Source organism: Temnothorax nylanderi, unplaced genomic scaffold (assembly GCF_030848795.1).
Source record: "Temnothorax nylanderi isolate EJ_2023f unplaced genomic scaffold, tnyl_v1.0 TNYL_tig0487_pilon, whole genome shotgun sequence".
NCBI lineage: Eukaryota > Metazoa > Arthropoda > Insecta > Hymenoptera > Formicidae > Temnothorax > Temnothorax nylanderi.
The window spans coordinates 1-9,449 of record NW_027249549.1 but is presented as its reverse complement, the minus strand read 5'-3'; the positions used below and the strand labels follow the sequence as shown (position 1 = coordinate 9,449).

At 36.5% G+C, this 9,449-nt stretch overlaps 1 long non-coding RNA gene across 1 annotated transcript; it reads right to left on the bottom strand.

The window, feature by feature from the left end:
• Positions 1 to 1,211: 1,211 nt before the first annotated feature.
• LOC139783307 (uncharacterized) lies at positions 1,212 to 3,717 on the bottom strand. The gene is made up of 2 exons (XR_011721206.1): positions 1,551 to 3,717; positions 1,212 to 1,448 (listed from the first exon to the last, which is right to left on the bottom strand). It is a non-coding gene; the product is annotated as an uncharacterized lncRNA (long non-coding RNA).
• Positions 3,718 to 9,449: the final 5,732 nt, after the last annotated feature.

The window sequence follows — 9,449 nt, the reverse complement described above, 5'->3', positions numbered from 1 at the left end:
TAACAAGTACTCGAACATATTTGATTCAGGTTCGAGTCTACTTGGAAATAATAGAGGAAGTGCGAGTATACTCTAATTGGTTTATTTAGATGATGTGATCATTTTAAGAAAGAGTTTTTCAAAGAGGCTTGAGAATTTAAAAAAGATTTTTCAACAATTTCGTGAAGTAAACTTAAAAATAAATCCAAAGAAATGTATTCTCTTTGAAAGAAATGTTAACTATTTAGGGCATATAGTCTCGGCAGAGAGTGACCACAGACCTCGAGAAAATTTCCGCGGTGAAAAACTGGCCAGAATCGCATAATAAAAAACAATTGCGGAGTTTTCTAGGATTTTGTTCCTATATTACTGCAGATTTGTAAAGGGGTTTTCTTTCTTTGCAAAACCTCTATACTCACTTACAGAAAATTGTTCGAAATTTTGGGAGAGAAATCCCAAGAGGTTTTCGAGAAGTTGAATCGGATTTTATCTTCTACCCCGTATTTTATCTTCTGCCGACGTCTATAATAATTATTATATTATTGTATACATTTATTATATTATAATTTATTACAAACTCTAATTTTTGGGCTTTTTGTAACATAAAATTTTACATTACAAATATACGTAACATGTAACATTTAAAACTTTTACTCATATAATGATATATACCCATATATACTTATTATTATAATATTACTCCTGAAAAAAAGAAACAATATAGAGTATAGAGTATAAAATGCAATACTTATAAAAACTGGCGGATTATACTATCCCGCATTATCTGCCATCGCCATTTTTATCTTTAGTTTTTTGTCATACACAATAGAAATCTACACCATATAACACTTTCTAAATAGATTACACTAAAGTTCTATCTTATTGTTAGTTTTACAAGCAACAAATAGCGACTAAGAATCTGTGAAGTAGATTAACTGGAAAATAAAAGTATATGAACTAACGCAGTACACAATGTGTACTACACACCAAATATTTAATTTAATGTATTAATTCTATAACACCTTGTACTATGCTGCCGCTTTGTACGTTAGATTTTAGGGGTCCAGTAGCTAATAATTCCACTGCTGCCCGCTAGATTATGACACTTAATAGGCTAGATATCGTGATGTTTCATATTGCTCCACTATCTCACAATACCCGCACTTCCTCTATTCTTGTTTTTTTAAGTAGGGGAGACCGGGGCTAAACCGCCAGTTTTTTTTCGGAGCCGATTTTTAACAACAAAATAAATAATTGAAGTTAAATGTGGTATACCACTGTAAAGAGTGAACCTTTAGCTACAAAATTTATTAAGGAAATTTTTATCTACGTCGCTTTGTTTAACCGGTATAGAGCAAAAACGACAACGGTGCAAAAATTGAAATCTCAAAAATGCCGGGGTTGAACCGCCACCCCCCCGGGGTTTATCCGCCACACTGCATTTTCAATACATATACGTACATGTAATCCTGAAAAATGATAGGATACATTTTAATAATTGTTTTTTAAGAGAAAAATATAAAAATTTATTAAAAATTTTTATGCAAAACATTAAAAAATAATTGTTTTACCTATTCCATAAAACAATTTAGGCACGTGAATACAGAGGTTAACCAAATCGTAAACTCCCCAACGGCACGTCACATTGTCAACGCGGGCAACCACGGGGAATACGCGTGACGGCGTTCCGGTGCCATAGGATCAGCGCGGACCCTCGAGCAACCTAACCAAGCCGCGTTTCTCGCGGGGGAGCGATAAATAGCGACAGGGGGGTTAGAAAAGCTCGCGGTGAAGCGCGACCATTTTACCGACTCGACGGCGTCCTCGCGCCGATTCCTCGACGCGCCGACGACGACGACGACGACGGCCATGACCACCACGACGACGACGGCTACGACCACCACGACGACGACGGCCACGACCACCACGACGACAACGGCCACGACCACCACGACGACGACGACGACGACGACGACGACGATGACCACCACCGACACCACCACCACTACAACGGCGGCGACAATGACGCCGAGACGATGCGGCGAACGCTGGACGATGCGGTCGCACGCGCGACTGTCACTGACACAACGACCAACAACGACGATTTACCGCGGCCGGGAGTCGGGACGATCTACAGCGCGCGCGGCATGTCAACTCTCGCGCGGAAATCGCGGGATCTCAGAGCCGTGCCGTGCCTCGCCGTACCTCGCCGACGTGCCGTGAGCGTAAGCGATCTCGAAAACAACGGTCCGCCATCTTTTCGGTCGGCCAAAACACCCAAAAACACCCGTTTTGCGACGATACGTGCGTACCATTTCCCTCCTACACAAACTGACGCACGTGCAAGGGAAGACAGAATCACGCTCGAGGGAAACCTAACCTGAAATCGCCGTGAGCTGAAGTCGTGCGCCCGGCGCGCCACAGTGACGAGACTGGCGGACCAACCCCGGGTGCTTACTGGCGGATAAGCCCCAAACATAAGTTTCAGGTTTGATCGCCCACGAAATATTAGACATCAACGATAATGAAAAAACTACACTGGATTCGTGTTCAGCATGCATTACTCTTTATAATCACGTACCGCGAGATTTGGAGAGCAAATATTATTGCAGATATTACAATATTTCCACGCGCAGAAAATTTCACTTTCACCTTCCGAAAACACGTTTGCCCTCGTAAAAATCATAACACGGCAGGTAACCTGCCGAAACTCCGTTGGTCACATGGGTACCATAAGCAGCGTTTACAATGTTAATAGCGAGTTCGCACAATATACAGGTTCCGAGATATTTGATTTGGCGGTTCAACCCCGCTGGCGGTTTAGCCCCGGTCTCCCCTACTCATAGAGATACCCATTTCGTCTAGGTTCGAATCTGCTTGAAAGTATTGCTTTTCTTCAAAGTAATAGAGAGTTCGGAACTATGCCAATAGATTTGAACAATTTGAAATACTTGTAAGATACTTTTATCCTATCGCTAATTGAACAATATAATATTCAACTTTACAACGTTTCTATTATAAATGTAAAAGTGACAATGAGAAGAAGTCCGTGCGAAACTGTTCTTTCTCGATCCGAGGGTAGGGATCTGAGACATTATAACGAAACGTACATAAAAACGTAAAAATTTTCAACGTTTAACTTAAAACAGTGCTCGGATACCCATATGTTGACAGAAAGATAAGAACCATATTCTTGTGGATATGTTAATAATGCTTATTCAAAAGATTACATATTAGTCATAAAGTAGAATAATTGTAATAATACAACATATTGAATTAGAAATTTTGCAAAAAGTTTATACATGAACAAGTATCAGACTCAAGTATTATTTGTCAATCAATTGCGATACAGAAGAATTGTGTACATATAGTTGATGTCTTATTAAATTACATGTTTGACCAACGATGGCACATTATCCGTATAGACGCATACGCCAGTAATTCTCGATTTTTTAAATGAAATTATTACAAATTAGCATTCGATCAAAAATCAGAGATAGACTTGATGTATTTTTTGTTGGAGCATCTGCCCAGATGGAGCAACATGTGGTTCTTCAAATTGGTCGGCTTGCTGAAACCGCGACTGCAAATGTGACATCTGAACGGCCATAGCCCGTTATGTACATACATGTGACTCTTCAGGTCACCCGGCGTCGGAAATGATTTTGAACACTGCGAACATTTGTGTGGTTTCTCCTGGAAAAGCATAATATTTTGCAATAAATGTAGATGAAGTAATTCAAATACAATCGGTCCTCCATATTTTTAATGTAGGAAACAACTTTTCTATTCCTGTTAATATTTCTCATCAGTTTCTATTGGCTGGGTTCAGCAAAAAAAGCACCTTAACAAGCACTTAGTAATTCTTTAATATAATTGATTCTTGCTTTTAGCAAGAGTTCCTCATTGGGTCTAAGTATAGAAACCAATCGTAATAAAGAATCACTAAGCGTTTACCAAATTGCTTTTTCTGTTGAAAGCAGCCAGTAACTCTTTATTACGATTTATGCACTTAAGGCCGGTATTCATAATCAGTTCTTATATTTAAGACCGTCTTAGGTACAATCTTAAGATGTCATAAACCAATCACAGACTGGTATTCATAGTCAGATCGTATATTTAAGATCATTTTAAGTCTGGGGCTAAGATGCTAATATATGATCGCATTTTATTGGCTGGACGGAGTCCTAAAACTGCTTTGACAGACTTAAGACGATCTTAAATATAAGATCCAACTATAAATACCGGCCTGTATTACTCATTATTAAACTAAAATTTTCTAACTTATTAATATCTTTGCGGGTTACAATAAAACACGAATGAGCAAACCAAATAGACAACGGAGTTCGATGCTCATATTGCCTGTCACAAATCGCAGAGACGCAAATTTTGGATTTGGTCAAACCTTGTAATTGTTATTTGCGACTACGTTACGACCAGAAGTAGTACTGCTTGCAAAAAAAGCAATACTACTTGCTTGTACTACTAATAGTTCTGCTTCTTTAGGACATGTTGATAACAATGATAACGACATTTTTACAATTCTCTTCTTTGATTGGCTGTGACTTACGGCTGCAGTGTAAAAGCTCAAATTGCAAGCCTCTTGCGACATTCGACAATATGAATTGCTTGTGACTAATGTAGAACGACCTTAAGACGGTCTTGAAATGAAATACGACTATAAATACTAGTCTTAGATCCGACGGAGGAACTAAAGACAAGAACCAATCATATTAAAAATTATTAATCACTTACTAAGCTACTTTTCTACTGAACGCAGTCATTCTTATTCCAATGGTATATGCGCAGAATAAAAGTGTTGTGTTATGATCATACGCACAATGACATTTTCCTTCTAGGGAAATTCAAACTCTGAAAAGTACTTTTAAATATAAGATTTTTTGTCTTATTTTTTTTAATAATTAAAGCACTATGTAAATTTTAAAATTTATTTAGCGTATTTGGCAAATATTGATTAGTCTTTGAGAAAAAAATTAAAACACATTTTTTGAGAAATGACCCAAGGTGCTCCATACCCGGGGCACCATGGGTCTGTCACTGGAGCACTATGAGTCACACACAAAAACTAGGTTTATTTATTCAAGAAATAACAAAAATTTACAAAAGTTGAAAAAAATTTTATTTTATACGTTTTCTTATGACATTGTTCAGGATTGGGCAGGACAAACAAAGATCAGAACCCACTACTGAAATATCATTTTTTTTTTTTTTTTTGAGAAAAACTAACTTCTGACATGTTTTCTTCAATCAAAAATAACATATATCATCAACCTATCATCAACCTTGGTGGCGTGTGTGACTCATGGTGCCGCAGCATTGGGTGTCCGGGGATAATGTTATTTCCGAGGCCCCTCAATTTGATAGGTGTATTTGATAGATCTTTCGCTGAGAAAAAGAATGCCGCAAACCACAATGCGCTACAATGCATAGTTTTCGAGATATCGATTTTTAAATGTAATAATAGCAACATTGGGTAATTGTGTACATGGAAGGGGTCACCTTGGATGACCTTGATATTTTAGTATGTTGTCAAGGTCACCCTCTTGAATGACCTTCAGAAGGTTTCAGCCCGCGCTTGTTGTTTATTCAGAAGTTATTAACAAAAAAATTTGAGAAATGTAGCAGTTATTTTGAGTATTAAATGGCATAAATGACTAATATATATGTGGAAATAGTACATGTATTTTTTCCACGAACTTTTTGATCACACCTCGTACAATATGTTTCATTATGTACATATATAAACAAGCTCGTAAAGCACGCCACGAACTCATGTGACAACTCGTCTCGTGAAAAGTGTATGCGTGGAGGCAGTAGGTTCCACCCCCCTGCGGGGGGGGCTCCACTATTGTTAAACTAGACACATAGTGTGCCTTCAAAGTACATGCGTGGACTCTCCACTGCTTTAAAAGACTTTTTCCTTTGTTCATACATGTACTATTTCCACATATATATTAGTCATTTATGCCTTTTAATACTCAAAATAACTGCTACATTTCTCAAACTTTTTTTGTTAATAACTTCTGAATAAACGAGCGCGGGCTGAAACCTTCTGAAGGTCATTCAGGAGGGTGACCTTGACAACATACTAAAATATCAAGGTCATCCAAGGTGACCCCCTCCTTGTACACAATTACCCAATGTTGCTATTATTACATTTAAAAATCGATATCTCGAAAACTATGCATCGTAGCGCATTGTGGTTTGCGGCATTCTTTTTCTCAGCGAAAGATCTATCAAATACACCTATCAAATTGAGGGGCCCCGGAAATAACATTCTTCCCGGGTGTCCCATGGTGGCCCGAATGCACTTAATATAGAAAACGGTGAAACGTAATAAAAAAAAAAAAAATGATACATGATTATCTGTAGTATAGTAAAATGACAAAAGATGCTAGAAAGTTACACCTAATTTTTAGTACGTGTATATTTTACTACAAAAACAATATTAAAACATTTCTAAACGGTTAAAAAATTATTTACGCATCACGAAAACCATTTATGTCACGTGTGTCTCGAGACTACGGACTTTGATGACTGCCACCTAGATACAAAGTATGGGCAACGAAATAACTGTCACATGATACTAGTTGAATTAACTAAACATTCTGGATTACTCTAAACAGTCAATGACCCATGGTACCCCGTGGCTCATGGTGCCCCGGTCTCCCCTATATATGTCTAATAATAAACATAAAATAGTAGGAAAGCAGTGCAGATGAAGACATTAACAATATCTCAAGAATGACAGTGATACATTATATCAATACAAATATAAATATATATATATATATATATAAATTGTTCGCAAACAAAAAGTAAAACATTTTACTTAAAATTCCATTATGGTAATGCATTTGATAGAGCGTCTATCTTTATATTATTTTTTCTCGTTACTAACATAAATCATATTCAAATCATCATTTTTTAATTCTTTTTTTTTATATAATTGTCTATATTTTGATCCATACTTTTTTCTAAATAAACTCTTCCTGAATCTTAATCATGGTTTATAAGAAGTGAATTTTTTCTGCATTGCTCACTTGATCGATTGTAATTTCCACAAAAATTATAATTTTTTATAACTAAACAATCGAATCATATATAGCTTTCTAAAGGTAAAATTCTAAAGGTAGAAAAATTATAAAAAATATTTTGTCTTCGAAGTTCTTCCTGAAAAAAAATATATAAAAATTAAAAGACATAATTTTATAGAAGAACCCTTACGAAAAAGTAGTACTAGCAATCAGTACTCAGTACTGAGTGATCAGTACTCGTAGTATTGAGAGTATTAGTATGTTAATACTCATGAATACTGCAGAATGGTCAGTACTGTGTCTGTCAGTGCTTACAGTACTGGCAGTACTACAACCAATAATACTCATTAGTACTTCAAAGTATTGAAGTGGTCAGTACTTTATCAGATTAATATTCGGAGTACTATCATGATAGTACTGCCAGTACTGTAAGAACTAATAGGCACAGTACTAACCATTCTGCATTATTCATGAGTATTAACATACTAATACTGTCAATACTACGAGTACTGATCACTCAGTATTGAGTACTGATTGCTAGTACTACTTTTTCGTAACGTATCTTGGAAATATTAAATTAATAAAATACTAAATTAACACACTAAACTATCAATATGACGTTATTTTGATATCATCTTGACTTTTTGTTCTACTTGGATAGTACTGCGCAAGTAGGGGAGAGTGGGCTCCCTTGAGCCACGAAGTCCAATGTGACAGTGCGAGTTTTCTGTATTAACGTTCTGCAAAATAGTGACGGTGGGTATGAAAACTTTCGTTTTCAAAACATATAACTTCCATCAAAAAATTATGCCGAAATAAGCATATATACTTTAGTTAAAGGCAGATATGTAATTGGAGTCTTGCAAAGTAAATTTTTACTTGTCATAACTTTTTGATATGTATAATATGGATTTCTAGGAATTATACAGTTAAAAAAAAATTCATAAGACGTTCGTCGGGATCTAGGTTCAATACCAACGTGCACACAAAAACGTTTAATTGTTCTGTATCTGAAATATTTACGATAAATAATATCAATGTTCAGTGGGGTCCTCTGTGCCACGCTTACAGAACTACCTAACCTACCTACGTGACAGCGCGAGTTTCCGTAGTGTGTTTCGATCGCGGAATAGTAAATGTTAGTGCCTAAATTTTCCTATAAAATGAAATAATTTCCATCGATAATCATATCCACACTTTTATTTTCTGTTTTTTTTCACCCTTTAGTTACAGATCACATGTAATTGAGTCGCTGTGAGGCAATATTCGTTGATCTCTGCTAGGTTACGACAAAAAGTGAGGTTATAGGACTTTGTTTTCAGTTTTCAATTTCTTAGGTCATCTGATAAAACAAATATGACACGATTATTGATAAATTGGTTCTCTAGCACAGTCTTGGTTTTTCATTTTTGTAGAGAGAAGAGTTAATAGACTACGTGTCACAGGGTACCCTACCTTTCACATTACATGTCACAGTGTACCCTACGCTATGGCTCAATCGACCCCACGCGTGGGGTCCACAGTGACAAACGCAGCATTTCGAAATATCATTATTTTTGCAAAATATTTCTGAAAATTTACTTCTTAAATCATTTACAAACAAAGTTTATTATATTAAACATCGAATAGTCACATTTATATTATAAAAAAGTTATTAAAAACCATTTTTAATGTGATTTGAAAAAACGTGGTTCAAGGTGCCCACTCTCCCCTACTACGCTTGTACCACACGTTAGTATCCCACGAGTATTCGATAAGTACTAAAAGAGTACTGGAGGGAGTACTGGTGGGAGTACTGGAGGGAGTACTGGGGGGAGTACTGGGGAGAAAGTACTGAAGATAGTACTGGAGGGAGTACTGGAGGGAGTACACTAGAGGAAGTACTGAAGGGAGTACTGAATGAGTATTGGATGAGTACTGGGAAGGAGTACTGACGAAGTCAGTATGGTCGAATTTAGTAGTACTTTGAGTACTTATGTCTCCAGTACTTTCACCAATACTTTTTCCAGTATTAAAACCAGTACTACTTTTTCATAAGGGAGTGCTTAAAAGATTTTGATGTTATTTATCTTCAGTGATTCATCGTTTCTCTTTTTATCGAAATATATCTATATGGATAAGTTACAGAATATTGAAAAACAAAATACTTACAATAAATCCAAAGTATTCTTTTGCTCGTATTTTATTACATTTTTCATGGTACGTGTTCCGTATTCATTTTCATTGATATTTTTATTATTGTATGAATAGGAACCCTTTATCGCGCCGGCCCACTAATGAGCCGGAAGATCCGAGTTCAAATCCGACCAAAAATTGTCGGTTTTTATTCGATCGCCACCTCTCGGAAGCAGGGATGGCAAACCACTGAGAGTATCTCTCCTAGCTCTCTATATGTAGAGAGGATACCGATTC